Below are 22,426 nucleotides of genomic sequence, written 5' to 3'. Positions count from 1 at the left end.
CATAGCCTAAGGGCACTTTTCTATTTATACTGTTGCCATAATTAAGAGTCTGTCCATATTTTAAAAGGCTACTTTAAAGCTTTTCCAATTTAGCCTTATATATTCTCTTCAGTTTAAAACGTGGTAAATAAAAATGACCCTGGGTTGGGGTGGGGAATGGAGAGAGGGACTTGAGAACATTTGTTTTCTAGACTAATTAGTCTCCTGGGCTATTAGATATGGGTGCTTATGTTGTTTTATGTTTTATGGTTAAGAATTCTAAACATTAAGACCTGATTTTTAAGTTTAGCAAAAGTGCGCATATTAAGTGATTTATTTAAACTTAAGCATTTCTAGCTTTTGTTCTAAATATGCAACTTTGGATTTTCAAATTGTTTCCAAGGGAATTCTAAGGAATACTCTGACAATGCACTTGGCTTTGAAATAATAGCCTAAAAACAATACACAAAAACAGATCTAAAATATAGAACTCTAAGAGGCAAAATTAACAACCTGCCTGAGGGGATAATGTAAGAAGCTTTTGGGTAAAATGGGTGAATCAGTTAGGAATGTACATATGTGGTGCTTTTCTCAGATCAAATATCTGCCAGTTTTAAGATATAAAGTGGAATGGAATGCTTGACTTCTTGGAGAAAAAATAGAGCTTTACAGTCCTTTATAATGATCACGAGCCTATACAATAAAGCTAGACAGTGTCCTGTATCTCCGTTGCTTTCTCTTTAGACATGTTTACAAAGTTATGTAACTCAAAATGTAATCAAAACACACATGTAGCCTAAGTTTTACTCCACAGGCCAGCTCAAAGGATTTGAAAACCCAACTTCCGTAGCATGGTGTTCAAGGCCCTCACAGACTAACTCCGGCCTTCCTTTCCTGCCTTATTTTTTGCTCAGTCCTATCTGTACTGTTTCCTCCAGCCAATTAGGATTGATTCCCGTCGTATGAATACGCCCTGTGTTTCCTGGCCCCTTATTCTTTTCCCACTTGGAAGGGAAATTTTAGGAAAAAAATGATGAAGCTACTCTTAAAAGTTAGTGAAACTGATTAATTTTACCTTTAGGATCAAATATCAATAATATACATTTTACAGGGACAACTTCAGAACCCAATCTTTGCTCGCTTGCCAGACATCAAAAGCATGAAATGTTTCAGTCACCACTACATAGTTCTTATTTTACCCACTAGTCTATAGAACACTTTCTCATTTATGCAGCACTGACAACTCTGCTACCTTGGCTTGTAAATGATTTTCAGATTGAAGGGGTTTATTTGTTAGAACATGGGGAAGTCTCAGTTGTGAGACTGTTGTAGCTTTTAAGGGTATGGATGCATAGTTGCATTAGGAACAAGCATAATCCCTTATTTACAGACCTTCTGGTTTGTTCCCTGCTTTGTTCTCTCTGTCTATATGAGGAAGACCAGTTGTTATGATGGCATTTGAGAAACAGGATATGAAGACAACATGTTAGCCAGAGTTGGCCAGCACCCTAACCTCCAAGGAAACCTCAAGATTTTCTTAGCCTCAAACCTCTACCAAGGGTGGGCCAGTGATGGGAGGAAGAGTTCTAAATCAGGTGTGGGAAGAGCAGGCAGTGTGCTTGGCAGTAGGACACCGAGTATGAGAAGGAAAGGGATTATAAACAACAATACCAACAGTAAGTACTTACTGAATATGTACTATTGGCTAGGCACAGTGCTCAGTGCTTTACCCACATCATCTCAATTAAAACTTGGTAACAGCCCTAAGAAGTAACCACTGTTAGTTCATACTACTTCTAGAGATGGGGAAGTGGAGGCTTAGACAGAATATATTCATTGAGTTTGTAGTATGTGCCAAGCACTGTTCTAAGTGACTTATGTCTATTATTCAATCTTAACAACTCTATGAGGTAGATGCTAGTATCTCTGTTTTACAGATGAGAAAATTATGGAAATCTACATCTACTGATTCATGAGTTTGTACTCTTAATCCCTGTAGTATCTGGTAGCTTAGCTTCAATTTGTTTTCTTCTTTTATTGGAATCCTTTATTTTGCCTATATTGCTTAGCACTGTTTGATTTTCTATTCATGTCTAGAGGCCCTCCTGATACTAATATCTTACTATATCCACCAACCTGGAACAGTCTAGTAGGGCCAGGGTGGGGGACCTAGAGCCAGGAGCCCTTGACTAGTGGCATATACCAACTCTACTGTAGGCCTTTGAGAAGAGGGTTCTTGATTTCCCAAGCTTTTGCTTTTCCAGACTGCCTCCCTTAGTCTGGTGGTAAGGTCCAGAAAGAAGAGTAGGAAGAGACTATTAGTTATTATACTATTAATATTATAGCCATATAAATCTTGCTGGCTGAAAGATAGGACTGTTGGGACTGAAAGACTTAAACCCATATTTCCCTATTTGGGATGGGTGAAACTTGAACTTTTTCTGACTTTGCCTGACACATTTGTCTTAATCTTGGAAGCTGCCTTCCATGTACCTGTTTTTTATGCATCTGATAAACCATTAACCTTTGAATGGAGTGATCTTTCCTAAACAAAAAAGAATCAGGAAAATTATGAATTAATTTCTTTTTTTAAACAAAGATTGTGAAATATGATCCAGAGTTAGACCAATTAGGAAATGTGCCTTCTGCTATTAAGAAACTGATTTCTCAGGCAAAGTTGTTTTCAAGTAATATAGTTGGGGACATTTTCATCAGTTTCACTCTGACAGACCATCTGTTGGCTGTCAGCCACGGGCTTTTGCCTTCAGTAAGTACTGTCATTTTATAAACTATGCACTATTTTTACTTAGAGTTATTATATGAATGACATTGAACACTTGAATGGAACTTCCTTGTTATTGTACCAAGATTCAAAGTTTCCTGATTATGAAGTTAGATCATTTGGTGGCTCAAATCTAGCGCATACTGAGAATACTTTATTTCCCTTAGGTGTGTTTCCCACCCCCTCCCTCCTCTTTTTCCTTCCTTCTTTCCTTGTTCCCTACTGACTAATAGATTTTTGTTTAAAAAAAAATTTAAAGCATACAATCCCCAAATAATATGAGTTATCTTTCTATTAATCACAAATTGCATATTTTTTAAAATTTTGTAACTTTGGGGGCACCTAGGTGGCTCAGTCAGTTAAGCGTCTGACTCTTGAGCTCAGCTCAGGTCTTGATCTCAGGGTCCCAAGTTCAAGCCTTGCACTGGGCTCCACACTGGGCGTGGGGCCTACTTAAAAACAAGTTCTATGACTTTTTAAAACTTTATTGAGGAATAATTGACAATTACTTATTTAGCAAAAGTCAGCTTTGAGGTCTGCAGTCAGCATGGGGTCTGCTTGGGGTTCTTTCTCTCTTTCCCCCTTTGCCTCTCCCTCTGCGCTCTCTCTCTCTCTCTCAAAAACAAACAGATCTTTAAAGAAATTAAAATAAATAAAATATTGTCCATAAATGAGGCTCCCAAGTTTGCAAAGTATAAATGACTCTTTTCAGAGACTGTAGCCCAAAGCCATCAGTGCTGACAAAACCCACAAATTAATGCTACATGAGTCGAAAAACAGAAACCTTTGTGGAGGAAATAGTTTGATACTCAGTCTACCTTGTAAATCAACAATCCTACTCCTAAGTGTATATCTGAAGGAATGGAAATCACTGTCTCGAAGAGATATCTGCATAGCCATATTCACTGCACCTTTATTCACAATAGCCAAGATAGGAGAACAACCTAAGGGTCTTTGACAGATGAATGGATAAAGAAAATGTGAGCTATCTATCTATCTATCTATCTAATCATATATTACTCAGCCATAAAAAGAAGGAAATCCTGCCATTTGTGACAACATAGATGAAACTTGAGGGCATTACACTAAGTGAAATAAAACAGAGAGACACCCATACTATACAGTATCACTTATATATGGAATATAAATAGAGAACAGAATAGAGGTTGAAAGAGGGGGAAATGGGATGCAAACATCAGCGGTAAGAATACGTTCTAAATAAAGAGAGGGAGGGAGAGAGAGAGAGAGAGAAAGTCAGTCATTGAGAGCATCTCAGGGGCTCATAGAATTAATAATAATAATAAAAAAATGCAAGGGGACCAAACTTGGGAAATGGTAGGCAGGAAGGCATTTATGGAAAAGCCAGTGAGAGGAAAGCACGTCTCCTGTCGCCTCCCTGCCTCCCCCCCCCCCACCAACATCCCATGCTATGTAAGACTCTCCTACTCTTGGTCATTATTGCTATTCCCAGTGGGATACCACAACATTCATCAGGAAAGGATCTGAACTGAACTTTCATCTTTGTGTCACTTATTCCAGATTCAGGGTTTCAGATGGAAATGTCTTATTAGCCCTCCCATACTGTGTACCCAAAGCTACTGCCAGAAAACTGAAAGAGCAAAACTGCCCCACTTTGGTTCTTAATTTAGAGGGCAGGGAAAACACAAAATCACACAAGATTACATGTATCAGGGGGATTTACCCCTAAATGAAAAGGAGCTAGGGACACTGGGACGGCTCAGTCAGTTAAGCATCCGACTCTCGATCTCAGCTCAGGTCTTGATCTCTGAGTTGTGAGTTCAAGTCTTACCTTGGGCTCCATGCTGTGCATGGAGTCTACTTTAAAAGGGGGGGTGCTAGATAGATTAAAAAAAGATCTAATATTCACTACACACAGGTTGATAGTAGTAATCAATCCTATTCAGTCTTATATAAAACTGTGACTCTATTCTTACAGAAACAAGTCATATTTTGATTTTACTATGCAGTTTTTTTAGCTCTAAAAGGAGCTATCTTAATTTGTGATTTTTCTTCTGTTTATATGAATGTCTTAACAAAAAGTGGGATACATTTAAAAGTGCTCAGGAGTTGGTAAACTTGAAAAAGCTATAATTAGCAGTCAGACAAAACTAAGCTTTTATATCTTTGCCAGCTGTGTGATCTTGAATAAGTTCCTTAATGTCTCTGGGCCTCAATTTCCCTATTTGTAAAATGCAAATAATGCTTCCTGTGCTATATATATTATGAAGAGCACATGAGATAATGAATGTGTGCTAAGTACACAGTGCTTGGTATCCAACTTGAGAAAATATAGTACTGTCCCCATACAGTAAATGTAAGTCACTGACATCATATACGCAAGTTCACAAATCACTTTAACATCATTTCAATTTTTTAGTTCAGTTTTTAAAATGTGACTATTTTATTCAATCTGACCATGTAATGGATTGAATTTTTCCACTATCTCTTGCTTCTAATATAATATTTTATTGTTGTAAGTGACTTTTTTATGCTCTTAAGTAAAGTTGAGGAATGGTATCATCATGTTGAATTACTGATGATTTACCTCCCTAACAGTCTGTTTTAACAAACTCTCAAAATACAGATGCAATTTTTTTTTGTTTTGTTTTGGTTTTCTGGGAGAAAATGACTTCAGATACAATTATTAGGGCTCGCAGGACTTAAGAACTCTTATACTCTGTGCAAATTTTCTTTATTGTTTTTTTTCTTTCCTGTGCTTTTATCCTCAGATTTGATCAACCTTTTAATCTTTGCCTTGTTGAAAATCATTTCATGGGCCTTAATCATCTATGCCAAACAATAATTGACTAGGAGCTTTGGAAATTATTCCCTGTTGAAACCATTTAAATCATCACTGTCTTCGTTAGTAAATTCCTTTAATATTTCAATGACTCATGAGTTCAGATTTTTCTAAAAGCTAAAGGGTTCTTGTTTGGTAGATTCCCCATGTCCTGCCTAAGTTCCTACCCTGCCTTCCTATCTCAGACAACCAATTAACAGGAAAGAAACAGCCAGGAAATACTGGCTGAGGCCAAACAAGTCTTCTGTGTTCTTTTTGTACCTTTCTCCCTGCTCAGAGACTGTTGGTTGCAGCTTTGCTATACACGGTTGTGGAATTTGAACATAAATAATGTGGAAACTTGCATATCACTCATCATCGTGATATGCTTTGCTCTGGGCAATACCAAATAAAGAATATTACCACTCAGATCACTTTTTCATCAGCCAAATATTTTCACAAGAGCGATATCAGAGTATATTACATTGTAGACAAAAATAGCAGTTTGAGTGCTATAGAAGACTAGAGATTAACTTCCTTCCCCACATAGCCTCCTACCTCTTGGATCTGGGTATTAGAGATCTCTAGGCGATATGTCGCAAGGCTCAATCTAAATTGGTAAATAATCATTGTCCAGTAGATTTCAATATGCCATTTTATCACAGATTTGTAAAGGAAATGACGGATGATGTGCTGGGAAATATGTAGCATTTGCTGATTTTCATGGTGTAAATATTGTCAACATAACCAATTTTAAGCTACCAATATGACATTGAATGTAGACGTGGCGGAAATAGTAACGGCCGAGTCTCAGGAAACCCTAAGAGCTGGCTTCAGCATACCACTGCATATGTATTTAAGCCCCCCCCCCCATTTTTCAGGAAACAGAAACATCACACAATATATATATATATGATCAGCAAAGATGACTTCTACGGTCAATATAAAATATTGCAATTTAACTATAGCTGTTACATTTAAAGGCAAAAGGAACCTATTATATTATGCAATTCACAGTTCGAAATCTTTCAAAGGAGCAAAATAAAGAGGAACACTTCTTTTTAAAGTGCCATCTGTGGAAAAGCTACTTCACAGACTAAGTAACATACTGTTGTTATGTTGCCTTTTCAAAATGGGAAAAGGTCAGTGAGAAAATGAAGCCCTTGTGATCAGGTCCTTCTTCGCTTGAGGTAACGCAAAACGAGACTATGCTAAGCGACTTCTCATGTCACATAGAACAAAAATGCTTGCCTTGGACTTTGACTCTGCTTCACACATTTTGCTAATGAAGAGAATCCACATTTTGAAGTTTGCATATGACCTTTTCATATCTGGTGTACTGCAGATCTCTGGGCTAGCGAGGGAGAATGTGGCCTGCGGGCAGTAGGTTGAGCTTGTAGGAGAACAGGCTCTCCCTGCTCTGCATGTTGTACGCTCACTTGCATGGTGGTGTTGTGGTGCTGACCACCTGCCCTGAGACAGCAGTGTTCTGTAAGAGCAGTCCCCTCTGTGAGCTCCATCCTACTCATTTCTTAAAAGCTCCGCTGCCAGAGACTCATAAAACAGCAGGAATAGAGAGGGGTTCTTGGAGCTTATCACGATGGTGTAGGGAATCTCTTAAAGTCTAGTACTCCTTCCGCCTTACTCGGTATTACCTTTGCCCAGACCCTTGCCAACACAGTGGGATAAGGTGCGTTTTTGCATATCCCACTACTGCTCATTCCACATCAAAACTCCTCTTCAGCCTTTAGGTGGCTTAATTTGTAGCTGACTATCACCAGTTAGTTGGTTCCGAATTTAGAATCATCATAGTGCCTTGTCATAAATGTGGCATGTCCTCACTTCTGATTCCTGAAATGTGCTCAAAGCACCACCACCACACAATAATAATATTCTCGTTTGGGTGCTTGCTGGTATTATTTATTTCTGAAGTGCCCTCTGCTGTTACACGGCTACTCGAAATCCTCACCACTGCACTGCGTACAGGTATCATTATCGCAATTTCACACACAGAAAACTGAGTCTTACTGGGGTTCAGCACACTAATGAAGGAGCCCAAAACTGAGTTCAGTTTTATCTGGCTCCAAAGCATGTCATCTTCAACTCCTTAAGCCACTAAAACCTTAATTATGGTACACAGCTTATAGCAAAGAAATAGCGTCAGAAAGGAAAAATGATTGCAGGAGAGCATTTATTTCCTACAATTCTCTTGGATAATGTCTAACTTTTTTAAAGTATGAGTAATACCAAAATTGAGGGCAAACAGTCATTAGCCAGGTACCTTCAAATGAATTTTAGAAGACAAAATTGAACTATCTTTAAACAAATGAACCCAAGAGTGAGAGGTCAGGATGAATGTCTTCTCTGGGAAAATGTCTGTTTTCTGAGACTTGTTTATTTTGAGCTGTCCTAGAACACCACATAACACAGCTACAGCGTTCATTTTAATTTCTTTAGGCTTTTCACTGGGGAATCTCTGATGCGTTCAAGGACTGTAACACTAAAAAAGGTTCTTAGTTGATTTTAACATTTGATATAAATGTAATCATGGTAAATACATTGATGAAATAGCATCTACCTTCTCTCTGACTCTTTACCATGGGCAAGATGCACACATCTTTCTGACTGCTCATCGTGTGCTTACTTATTTCAGAAGATAATAGAGAAAAGAGAGAAACAGGAGGAGTGAAGATCAGCTTCTCAAAGTTCCCTCCAAGGCTGCATAAGAGAATTTAATAGTGTTTGCTAGGGAGCAGTTGGCTGAGAGAGAGAGTTTTTAGTATGTTTTTCTACCCATTGGATTGATAATCATTAAATGGATGTCCTATTCATACTCCACCACTTAATAAGATAAATTTAAACTTTTTGCCATATAAATGTTGCTAGCTGAAAGATAGGACTGTTGGGACTGAAAAACTTAAACCCATGCTGGGTACTGTTCTGTCTTCTGGTTTGTGACCAAATTATTTTGTGTATCATTTATTTGATACACAAAGAGGTGCCTGGGGCTGAGAATATAATGGCAGAAACATGATCTGCATACATTCTTAAAACCCACCATAAGCTGAAATAACAATTTTTGAGTTGAACATTGCAGCTCAAAAACATGATAAGGGCTTTGTACATGGTAGATGTCATCAAATGTTTTGGGACGTTGGAGTTAATAAGCCCCTAAATCTGTGTTTTCCCATCCTCATCCTATCTCTCCATATGTCTTCATTTTCCCCAAATGACAGAAAACAAAGACTCCATGAATGTTCACTGCAAAACATGCAATGATAATAAAGCCTTAGTTAGATCCAGTCTTAATCCCTCCTTCATCTGATCGTCACAAGAGAGTAGAAAAGAAACTAATCCTTTGAGATAGCTAAACCAGAGCCAGGCACCATAAGGGATGCTTTCTATACATTATCTCATTTAATCCCCATAATGACACTAAGAAGTAAGTATAATCTTTTTACTATGTGATAAAACTTAGGCTCATAAATGTTCAGTTTAACATGACCCAGACCACACAGCTAGTAAGTAGAACAGCTGAGGTTTGAGTTGAGTTCCAGCTGAATTCCCAGTCAGATACAATAATGACGATGTCCATAATAATTACTATATATTTAGTGCTTACTGTGCGACATATCAATTCTAATCTTCTGCCAAATCCTTCAAGGTATGTATTATTTTCTGCATTTCATAGATGATCCAAAAGTGAGGCTTAGATCATGGAACCTGCCCAAGGTCACACACCTAATATATTGATAGTGGATATGTGAATATAGATTTGTCTGTCCCCAAAACCTACTCTTTCCCACCCTTTCTCATAATACTCTACCTCTAAATACAGCTATATAGTAACTGGTGTTAGCAAAAATCCTATCCAGACCCTAACCTCCCACATACCTCCCACACAACACATACCCATACCCACACACATTTATGGATAGAAGAGTAGTGGCCATTATTTTATAAAGGAGAAGTTTATAATCTGCTTATATGAAATAAAAACCGGTCATCATTATTCTAGTTGAGCAATTAAATATAGAAAAAAAATTCATTACATCTTCATTTTAGTATCTTTCCATTTAAAGGTTATTTTTATGTTCCTAAGAAAGAAAAAAAAAAGTTATGAGATGTTAATTCTGTTTTGTATCATTTAGGTGCACAGTCTTGTGGTTTGAGAAAAATCATGTGAAAATATTGATATAACAAGTTCTGTAAGATAATATTGTGGATAAGAAAGGGAAAATAAAATACTAGATTTGTACAATATTTTCCAATGAGAATAAAATGAATGAAGGAGATATATATATATATATATATATATATAATTCAGAAATAGCAAAAGCAGTTGTCAGCAAAATGCACTTACTTTTCTTTAAAAAAATGATTTCAGTATAGTTGACACACAATGGTACATTAGTTTCAGGTATACAACATAGTGATTGGACATCTCTATATACATTATACATTATGCTGTGCTTACAACAACTGTAGCTGCTATCTGTCACCACACAGTGCTATTACAATACCATTGACTGTATTCCCTTACGCCGAGCTGTTTATTCCCATGACATTCATTCCATAGCTGGAAGCCCAGATCTCCCACTCTCCTTTACCTATTTTGCCCATCCCCCACCGTCCTTCCTTCTGGCAACGAGCAGTTTGTTCTCTGTATTTATAGGTCTGAGTCTGCTTTTTGTTTGTCTACTCATGTGTTTTTTAGATTCCACATATGAGTGAAATTATATGGTATTTTTCTTTCTCAGTATGACTTATTTCTCTTAGCATGAAATGTACTTTTTTTTTTAACCTGACATACTTTTAATGATTGATCAATAATAGGTTCAGGTGTTGTCAGCCTGACCCTTCCCAAAATGTACTTTCTTAATTCAGATCAATGGCTCTTGATTAGATCAAGTGAAATTGAAAGAAAAAGGCCTTTGCATAAGCCATTTTCTTTTTTTTTTCTTTTTTTTCTGTTTTAAGCATAACAGTATTCATTGTTTTTGCACTACACTTAGTGCTCCATGCAATCCGTGCCCTCTCCAATACCCACCACCTGGTTCCCCCACCCTCCCACCCCCTGCCCCTTCAAAACCCTCAGATTGTTTTTCAGAGTCCATAGTCTCTCATGCTTCACCTCCCCTTCCAATTTCCCTCAACTCCCTTCTCCTCTCTAACTCCCCATGTCCTCCATGATATTTGTTATGCTCCACAAATAAGGGAAACCATATGATAATTGACTCTCTCTGCTTGACTTATTTCACTCAGCAAATCTCTTCCAGTCCCGTCCATGTTGCTACAAAAGTTGGGTATTCATCCTTTCTGATGGGGGCACAATACTCCATAGTGTATATGGACCACATCTTCCTTATCCACTCGTTCGTTGAAGGGCATCTTGCTTCTTTCCACAGTTTGGCAACCATGGCCATTGCTGCTATGAACATTGGGGTACAGATGGCCCTTCTTTTCACTCCATCTGTATCTTTGGGGTAAATACCCAGGAGTGCAATTGCAGGTTCATAGGGAATCTCTATTTTTAAGTTCTTGAGGAATCTCCACACTGTTTTCCAAAGTGGCTGCACCAACTTGCATTCCCACCAACAGTGTAAGAGGGTTCTCCTTTCTCCACATCCTCTCCAACACATGTTGTTTCCTGTCTTGCTAATTGTGGCCATTCTAACTGGTGTAAGGTGGTATCTCAATGTGGGGTTTTGTTTTGTTTTTTTTTAGTTTTTTTTTTTTCAATTTATTTATTTTCAGAAAAACAGTATTCATTATTTTTTCACCACACCCAGTGCTCCATGCAATCCGTGCCCTCTATAATACCCACCACCTGGTACCCCAACCTCCCACCCCCCTGCCACTTCAAACCCCTCAGATTGTTCTTCAGAGTCCATAGTCTCTCGTGATCCACCTCCCCTTCCAATTTACCCCAACCCCCTTCTCTCTAACTCCCCATGTCCTCCATGCTTTTTGTTATGCTCCACAAATAAGTGAAACCATATGATAATTGACTCTCTCTGCTTGATTTATTTCACTCAGCATAATCTCTTCCAGTCCGGTCCATGTTGCTACAAAAGTTGGGTATTTATCCTTTCTGATGGAGGCATAATACTCCATAGTGTATATGGACCACATCTTCTTTATCCATTCGTCTGTTGAAGGGCATCTTGGTTCTTTCCATAGTTTGGCGACCGTGGCCATTGCGGCTATAAACATTGGGGTACAGATGGCCCTTCTTTTCACGACATCTGTATCTTTGGGGTAAATACCCAGGAGTGCAATTGCAGGGTTATAGGGAAGTTCTATTTTTAATCTCTTGAGGAATCTCCACACTGTTCTCCAAAGAGGCTGCACCAACTTGCATTCCCACCAACAGTGGAAGAGGGTTCCCCTTTCTCCACATCCTCTCCAACACATGTTGTTTCCTGTCTTGCTAATTTTGGCCATTCTAACTGGTGTAAGTTGATATCTCAATGTAGTTTTAATTTGAATCTCCCTGATGACTAGTGATGATGAACATTTTTTCATGTGTCTGATAGCCATTTGTATGTCTTTATTGGAGAAGTGTCTGTCCAGATCTTCTGCCCATTTTTTGATATGATTGTCTGTTTTGTGTGTGTTGAGTTTGAGGAGTTCATTATAGATTCTGGATATCAACCTTTTGTCTGTACTGTCATTCGCAAATATTTTCTCCCATTCCGTGGGTTGCCTCTTTGTTTTCTTGACTGTTTCCTTTGCTGTGCAGAGGCTTTTGATTTTGATGAAGTCCCAAAAGTTCATCTTCGCTTTTGTTTCCTTTGCTTTTGGAGACATATCTTGAAAGAAGTGCTGTGACTGATATTGAAGAGATTACTGCCTATGTTCTCCTCTAGGATTCTGATGGATTCCTGTCTCACGTTGAAGTCTTTTATCCATTTTGAGTTTATCTTTGTGTACGGTGTAAGAGAATGGTCGAGTTTCATTCTTCTACATATAGCTGTCCAGTTTTCCCAGCACCATTTATTGAAGAGACTGTCTTTTTTCCACTGTATATTTTTTCCTGTTTTGTCGAAGATTATTTGACCATAGAGTTGAGGGTCCATATCTGGGCTTTCTACTCTGGGCTCTCTGCTCTGTTCCACTGGTCTATGTGTCTGTTTTTATGCCAGTACCATTGCATAAGCCATTTTCTAAACAGTATCTCTTTTTTTTTTTTTTTTTAAAGATTTTATTTATTTATTTGACAGAGAGAGATCACAAGTAGTCGGAGAGGCAGGCAGAGAGAGAGAGAGAGGGAAGCAGGCTCCCTGCTGAGCACAGAGCCCGACGCGGGGCTCGATCCCAGGACCCCGAGATCATGACCCGAGCCGAAGGCAGCAGCCTAACCCACTGAGCCACCCAGGCGCCCCTAAACAGTATCTCTTAAGAATTATTTTGCTTTAAAATATAAGCAATTTTGCCAATATAGACAAAAATCAAATTTCTTGGTATTTTTTCATTAATAGATCAGAGGATTACGTGGATTGACAAAAAGAAAACAATAAAGAATCGAATCTTTGAAATATACCAAGATGAATGAAAATACAGTAATACTTCACAGAACTAGAAATTTCACTTATGGAGAATACAGTCAGAAACCCATCATTAAATCAAAAGGACTTGAAAGTGGCCAAAGAGAGGCTGTGATGTCTGATAAAGTTAATGAGTCTCAGTAATAGTACAATTTCTTTTGTCTGTATTCAGTACCTCTTTATCTTATTTCAACTACGATAGTAATAAATGTGGTTTATCTCATTTCTGAATCCACCCGACATTAGAGGGACAAAATGAGAAGTGAGAAGAGTTTCTAAAGGTTGGGGTGTTGACTGAAGTAAGTAGTGATAGTTGTTAGCAAATACAATGTAGTAGGAAAACTGTTAAAACATACCTCTAAGCTATCTAGGGCAAATAACCGTATATACATATTGATGGCCTGCAGGAGCCCAAATTATATGGCATTGACTTACAACTGGTATTCATAGTCAGTACCCTAAGGCAGTGGGAAATGGTTAACTTCCATTCAGATTTCTTATTTTACAAAGGCCCTAAGAGTGCACTCTGTTTTAGAATATTTATATAGTAAATGATTAAAACCAAGTATTTGAGCTTAAAGTAATAAGCCTTTAGTTATCTAGAAAACCACATGGTTTAGAATAACTGAGGCTCCAAGACTGAAATATTGGCACTCACTGATGAGCCAATAGGAGAAAACTAGTTTTTTTTAATATCAGAAGTGTGTGTTTTCTATAATCACTAAAGAATTAATGAACCACAAAGAAGTCGGATTAAGTGGTATGTGTGAAATTGTACTTGCTAGCAAAGATGACACTTGGCGGTAGTCACTCTATAGCTATGACATTGCCTTGAATTCAAAGAAATGGTTTGGCAGAGAATGGAAGGGGTTTGTATTTGGAAAAACAAATGGGAGACAACCGAAGAACACTTGCATTCAGGTTCTACAATTCGCAACTCTGACTGTTCTGCATTGAGGAGTTAAGCTCCCTCTGCCTTTCAAGCTTTCTGGAGAGGCAACATTTCTTCTCACAGGTTCTCTTGAACTCGCTTTCCTGCTTTAGGGATAAATCCAGCCAGTGCTGCTGGCCATTGGGCTTCCGTGGCTGGCTCTGGGCTGGGCTAGTGCTCTTGTTGTTTTCCCAAGCGAACGTTTTACCCTCCTAGTCTGCCGTCCATTGATTTGGGATTTGTCCTAATTTGAGAACTTGAGAAACCACTGTCCTTTTTATCTGTTTCAAAAGGGATATGTTTTGTTTTCTATAGTCAAATTATGCTTCGAAAGTTCAGAAGAGGAAAAAGGGCAAAGTCCCTGAGAGGAGTAATGTGGCTGTGACTGCGAATCAAGTTATAAATTGCTAGTGAACTTTAACAGAAGCAGACAGATTGGTTTAAATAAAAGCAACAATAAAAATGCACATGTTTTTTTAAAATGCTCATGTTGCTGTGGAGGAACTATGAGTGGCCATGAATCAAGTGGTCTTTTCTGAGGGCAGAATATAAGGAAATGGTAGTGCTGGGAAGGACAAAGTAAGAAACAGAAAAGGTAAGGAAATTGTGGCCATCATAGCATTGGGCCTCAGCTTGTATTACATCATGTGGAGAACAGAGGGGAAATTTTCTCAGTTTTGAATCAGAGTGGATGACATATTTCATTGTGTTGGCAGTTCACTAGAGATCAGGAATAGTTACTGTTTTTTTTAACAGCTTTATATAGATAAGTATAATTGATATATAGAAAACAGAACATATTTAATGTGTACAATTTGATGAGTTCAGACATATGCAAACCCAGTAATACCATCTCCACAATCAAGAGACATATGCAACACCTCCTAAAATTTTCTTATGTCTCCTTGTTTTTATTTTTGCTTTGTTGTAATAACACTTAACATGCGATTTGAACAACAGCATATTTGAAAACACTATAGACCAAATGGACCATACTGATATATACAGAATGTTCCATCTAGCAGCAGCAGAATGCACATTCTTCTCAAGTGCACATGAAACATTCTTTATGATAGATTGCAGATTAGGCCACAAAACAAGTCTTAACAAACTAAAACAGGTTGAAATGATATAAACGGTCATTCCCACCCACAGTGGTATATAACAGGAAATCAGTAATAAAAGCAAAACTGGAAAATTCACATACACGTAGAATTAAACAACACATTCCTGAACAAACAGTGGGTCAAAGAAGAAATAAAAGAGAAACAAAAAAAATCTTGAGACAAATGAAAATGGAAATACAACATACCAGAGCTTATGGGATGCAGCAAAAACAGGGAAGTTTCAAGCTGTAAACATCTACATGAAGAAAAAAAAGAAAGCTGTCAAATAAGCAATCCAAATTTACACCTGAAAGAATTAGGAAAGGAGAACAAACTAAGCCTGAGGTTAACAGAAGAAAAGAAATTAAGATTACAGCGGAAAGAAATGAAATAGAGAACAGGGAAAAAAATAGAAAAGATCAGTAAGACAAATAGTTGTCTTTTTTAAGATAAAAATAACAGACTATAGATTAACCAAGCAAAAAAGAGAGAGAACTCAAAGAAAGTTATGAATGAAAGAGGAGACATTATAACTGATACAACAGAAATACAAAGGATCATAAGACACTACTGTGAATAACTGTATGCCAACAAATTAGATAATCCAGAAGAAAAGGTTACATTACTAGAAATACACCGGTTTACCAAGACTGAATCATGAGAAATAGAAAATATGAACAGACCAATAATGAGTAAGGAGATCAAATGAGTAATCAAAAAACTCCTAGGACCAGATGGTTTCACTGGTGAATGCTACCAAAGAACTAAAGAATTATCACTGATCCTTCTCAAACTCTTCCAAAAGATTGAAGAGTAGGACACACTCTCAAAATGTATAAGGAACTCATACCGCTCAATTGCAAAAAAAAAAAAAAAACACACCTGATTTAAAAATGGGCAAAGGACCTCAATAAACATTTTTCCAAAGAACACCTACAGATGGCCAATAGGTAAACATAAAGGTGCTCAGCACCATTAATAATCAGGAAAATACAAATCAAAACCAGGCAAAGATATCACCTCATACTTGATAGAATTGCTGTTGTTAAAAATACAAGAGATAACAAATGCTGGCCAGGATATAAAGAAAAGAGAGCCCTTCTGTGCTGCTGGTGGGAATGTATATTGGGATAGCCAGCAGGGGAAACAGTATGGAAGTCCCTCATTACATCAAAAATAGAACTACTATATGATTTTGCAAGTCCACTTCTGGGTATTTGTCTGAAATTAAAACACTATCCCAAAGAGATATCTGCTCCCACTTCACCCTCCTTCTCTATAGCATTATTCACAATAGCTAAGACACAGAAACAATCTGTCAGTGGACAGATGAATGGATAAAGAAAATGTACATATGCAATGTATTTTTATTTAACTTTAAAAAAGAAGGAAATCCTGTCATTTGTGCCAACATGGATGAAACTTGAAGGCATAGGGCTAAGTGAAATGAGTCACCCAGAGAAAGGCAAGTACTATATGATGATGCTGTGAAATTTTAAAAAATATATGTAATCATAAAAACAAAGAGTAAATTGGTGGTTGCCAGGACTGTAGGGTGGATGGGGAAAATGGGGCAATGTTGGTCAAAAGATAGAAACTTCCAGTTGCAAAGTGAATAAAGTTATGGGTTCCTACAGTTGACAATACTGTATTATCCACATGCAAGTTGTTAAGACAGCAGATCTTAGATGTTCTCATCACACGTGTACACACACACACACACAGAGAGAGAAAGAAAAAGAAAATGGTAATATGTGAGGTGATGGAGTACTCACCTAGTGTGGGAGTCATTTCACAGTGTTGTACACCTTAACTCACACAGTGTTATAAGTCTGTTACATCTCAATAAATCTGGAAAAAATAAATTGCAGGCAAAAAAAGAAATCCATGAGTTATATCCTTTCCAATTTGAAGTGTTTAATCACGTACTGCTCCCTATGGTGCTATGTTGTACAGCAGATCTCTAGAACTTAATCCTTCGGCATAACTGAATTTGTGTATGTATTGTATACGTATTGAACAGCAATGTCCTTTTTCCCCAACCCCCCAGCCACTGGCAACCACTAGTTAACTTGGTTTTCTCATCAAGTAATTCTAGAGGACCATACCTGGGCTACTTTTGCATTAGAGTGGCCAGCCTCTGGGGGAATTTCTGTCACCCTTCTGCCTGAAGGAGAACCTGCAGGTACTTCTGTCAAGCCAACTCTATAGTAAGCGGTGAACCAGTCATATCATTGTTTCTGTTATTTTTACCCATGAAAATATGAGTGAGTTCTAAATAGAATCTAATCATTAGACTATAAATATACTAATCTTAGAGTTATCTATTAATTGAAAGCCCTTGAAAGAGTGACAATTTAAGATTAGAATTAAGTACAGTTAATAATGCAACCTAGTTCTACATACGAGTCCTTCTTTAGATACAAAAGCAGAAAACTGCCTCTTTGATTATAAAATCACACAATACTTTTGGAAAATGTTTGGATTGGGTTCAAGAAGAATAGATTAGCTTAGAAATTAGGGAAGGGGGCAGTGTTTAAGTTGTTGAACTGACTAGACTATTTCCAGTATCCTTGGCCACTCTCAAAGTAACTCTTTACATAAAGTCATCTGCTTAAAGAATATATTACATAAAACCTTACAATTTCACCAAGGGACCTGTACAGAGCAACACTTTGTTTGCCTAATTTGAGTTATGGTATGGCCCTGAAAATTAGGTCCTCTTTTTTAAAAGTGCAATTTAGAGCACTATTTTTTAAAAAGATGTGTTCTGTATAGCCCCAGGGGTTCCACTGAGCCCTATTAAGGCAGTGGACAGGGAAGGTGACTTACGGAACTGATGACTACAAGGAATAGGATTTAATTATTTGCATCTGACCCAGGTTTATTGTTAACTATCATTTAAATATGATATTTACTGCAGAATAATTTGTTCGTCACAAACCATCCCCTGGCATGTAATAAAAAACAATGCACGTAATGCATATTACTGGGAAGCAGAATGGGAATAAAGGATTTTAGAATCAGAAGCATCTTATCTTCTAGAAGTCTAAGCTTCTGTTACACAGATTTGCAGAACAGATTTTAAAACCTGAGTTAATTCTGTGGTTGACTCAAGCTACTTTCGAGTTAAGTATAAGCATTTGTTCTTTACAACCACCAGACTGCCTCATTATTTACAAGTGGCTAAGTCATTAATTCAAATTAAAAAGGGACATGAAATATGATAGACACTGGCCTTTTTTTCATCTTCTTTTTAAAATGTACAACCTAAAAAAATACACTTACTTGAAACATTCTTAAAATCTGTCATCACAGAGGACTCAGAAATGCTTGGGCACCATGCTCACGTGCTTTTTTGTTCTAAGAACTTAAAAAAGATTTCCTGCTCTTGATATTAACAAGTGATTGTCAAAAGTCTACAAAATAAGGTGAGTTCTCTCTAATTTCCTCGAACTCTCTATTGTGAGCCCCTATTCTGCCAAGTCAGAAAAATGTGCTTGAATATGGGTTTGCCCCATTTCCTTCATCTGAGTTTTGAAGAGTTAATGTTGTGCTAAAAGATGGAGGGTGAGGTATGCATGTACCGACACATCCTCAATCCTGCTTCTATCCGCCTTTGTTTTGGTTTCATGGCTTCTTGAGTCCTGCTACTTCTCTAGTCCTTGAGACTTTCCTGTCCACCTCCTGGTTTCTAGTTCAGCTTTCTTTGTACTTGACCATTTGACTTACTCCCTAGGTGAGCAGGTGGATGTTCATACCAAAGCATATCTTCCCAAATCTTGCTTAGGTCATTACCTTGCTTTCAGAATATAAAAACTAAGAACTGACTTCTTTGTTCCTTGTGTCCTGAAGTAAGCACTCTTCTTAATTCAAGTTGCCCAAATTTATGGGTCATGGGTGTAGGGAGGCACATCAGAGGGCAGCAGGAAGTACTGAAGGTTACAAGATTTTAAAAACAGTTAACATTTCAAAATCATTTTCCTGTTTCATTAATTTTTGAGGAGGTACATTGCAAAAAGGGAAATTGGTCTAAACAAGGTATTTTAAGAAGTCTTTGGGGGCAACCAGTGTAGCTAAACAGATGCACTGAAATACATTTTGTAGGGATAAACAATATCCACCAATAAGACCATTTTGTGATACATTGAGTTTCTTATTATATTATGATTCAGCTGTCAATTGAGCTCAGTTCTGATGTATTTCTGAGTGCTTCAAGGCACATTCCCCACCACGATTTGAGCAGAAGAAGCAAGAATGCATTTTCATGTGACTATAGAAATAAGGAAACCTGGCATCTATTCTCCAAGTTTAAGAATTTATGCCAAAATTCATTAACATTCAAATTATGAATTAACTGTCACAGAAGAGCACCTCAGTAAACAAAGCAAGGCCCATACAGAATCTTCAATGTCTGGATAGCCCAGTTTTGTTTTTAGAGCCTCTGGTAACACATTCAGCAGAGAGTGGTCTGCAATGTTTTCAAATATTTTCTAGGTTATTTGCAATCCTTGCAATGGACTCATGTAATAACAGTAATATCCTGGACAAACAGCATGGTAAACATAACTTTCCGAAAGGAATTTGAGTAAACTGAAGGGATAAGTATTTTAAGTTAAGACTGAATCGACTAAATATTGCATTTCACAATATTCTTTGGATTTGAAAGCATTGTTCTTCAAACTGCGTTCCTGACTTTCTATACTTTCATAAATTCTTCAGGTCATTCCTGTCTGTGTTTGAGAACCATCAACCTTCAGAAATTTATGCATAGCATTTATTTACTTCTATGTGGAGTACAACGTGTATGGATATACTTGTGTGAATACTCACATATTATTCTTATAACTTTTAGTATTATCAATATGTTAGTATCATTGAATATATTAGTATTACTGGGGAAATGAGCAGACCAAATATAGCTACTAATAGGTTTCTGAGCAGCTTTTTAAACAGTCTTTATGATAGTAACATTGGAAAGATTGGATTTATAGTAGTCCTAGTATAATATTTAGTGAACACTTACATTTCTGAACTGTGTGGAGGGTTTTACAGATATCTTCTTATTCTGTCTCCCCACATTCCTTTGAGTTAAGAGGCTCTTATCTCCTTTTGTTACAAAAGGGGAGGAAGTCACTTCTATGGGGCTGGCTCTTCACATTTATTGATTTGACTCATATTTGTTCGAATATAGTTAGTATCTGTCCTAATAATTACTGAGACTAGGACAAGAACAACATGAATAATAATGATAAGAAAGGTGAGCATTTTTGGAGTGATTACTATGTACCAGGCACTGGACTATGCATTTTACATTAGTGACTCTATTTCATTCTCATGTCAATGTTATGTGAAATATATTGCCTTAATTCCTATTTTCTAGATGAGGAAATTGAGGCTCAGATTAATTTATTGAAAATCATAGAGCTAATGCTAGTGAGTGATAGTGCCTCACTCCAGAGTGCATTTCAAAATCTCAGAATCTTTTTCCTGCCTGCTTTCCTGCCTGCCTTTCTTTTCCTTCCTTTTTGTGACAAATATATTTGAGTTTGGTTGCCATCATTCTAAAAAAGCAACTCCCTCCGCCCTGAAACATGTGTGAGCTTCTCTCTTTGTTTTCTGTGTTTCTCAGAGGTTTATTCTCAGTGCTCCTATTTCCTCCCTTCCCATTAAATCCTTTATCCTCTGCAATTGGAAGTCAACCCTCATCAATTTCTAAAGCTGCTTCCTTCAAGGTCGCGAAAGGCTTCTTAATTATATATCTAACAAAGGTTTCTCTGTTCTTATCATCCTAGACTTCTTTGCTTAGGATGCTCAACAAAGACCACCGAGTAGAGAAGAATGGGCTAGTAACTTGGTTGTTTAAATGCATAACTAACCTACTTTTTAAAAATTTGTTAATTTTCTTTTGTCTTTTCAGTATTGTTGGGGTTTTTTTTTTCCTTCCCCACAGAGGTCAAAGCTTTGTGGTACTGAGCAATGTTGTTTAACCAGGGGTGCACATAAGCAGTAACTCCAGGGATTTTGATTCAGGGGTTCTAGGGTGAAGCTAGGCATATGTATTTTCAACATGTTCTTTACATAATTCTGCTTCGTACCAAGTATTGGGATTAGCTGCTGGATAATTAGCAGCTGTTTGTGTTTCTTTCTAGGATGTACCATAAAAAATTATAAATTACAATTATTTAAAATTACTATGTATAATGAAGCATATTGTAATTTACCCTTGGTGGCTTAACTGATGGCTAAGAATGAGGTCTTTCATGTCTTTTCACCATATAAATGTACCTCTTGCTTCTCTACATGACAGATTTTTTAAATGTTCCAGAATTACTTACCTTACTTTAAGTAATGTAACTAATCTAATACTTCATCTTAAACCAAACTGGTTACTGAAACCTATCATACATGATTAACTGGAGGAAATTTAAAATCTATACAATAGCTCCAAATAACAATTTTCTTACTTAAATAAGGGTGTTTTATTTACTTTATTTTTTAAGATTTTATTTATTTATTTGAGAGAAACAGAGAGAGTGAGCAAGAGCCCAAGCTTGGGGGAGAGGTAGAAGGAGAGGGAGAAGCAGACTCCCTGCTGAGCAAGGACACTGGGATCATGACCTGAGCCAAAAGCAGATGCTTAACTGACTGAACTACCCAAGTACCCCTAAGTAAGGGTGTTTTAAAATGAATTAATACTATGGGTCAAGAATACTTTAGCTAATTTCAGAAAATATATCTTAGTGGCCATGGTCGCCAAACTGTGGAAAGAACCAAGATGCCCTTCAACGGATGAATGGATAAGAAAGATGTGGTCCATATACACCATGGAGTATTATGCCTCCGTCAGAAAGGATGAATACCCAACTTTTGTAGCAACATGGACAGGACTGGAAGAGATTATGCTGAGTGAAATAAGTCAAGCAGAGAGAGTCAATTATCATATGGTTTCACTTATTTGTGGAGCATAACAAATAGCATGGAGGACATGGGGAGTTAGAGAGGAGAAGGGAGTTGAGGGAAATTGGAAGGGGAGGTGAATCATGAGAGACTATGGACTCTAAAAAACAATCTGAGGGGTTTGAATTGGCATGGGGGTGGGAGGTCAGGGTACCAGGTGGTGGGTATTATAGAGGGCATGGATTGCATGGAGCACTGGGTGTGGTGAAAAAAAATAATGAATACTGTTATGCCAAAAATAAATTAAAAAAAAAAGAAAATATATCTCAGGGTACTAATGTTGTTCTACGAGAACTGATAGAGTTAGAAATAGTCCTT

Source organism: Mustela lutreola, chromosome X (assembly GCF_030435805.1).
Source record: "Mustela lutreola isolate mMusLut2 chromosome X, mMusLut2.pri, whole genome shotgun sequence".
NCBI lineage: Eukaryota > Metazoa > Chordata > Mammalia > Carnivora > Mustelidae > Mustela > Mustela lutreola.
The sequence above is the reverse complement of the archived record's forward strand: the minus strand, read 5'-3'. Positions refer to the sequence as shown.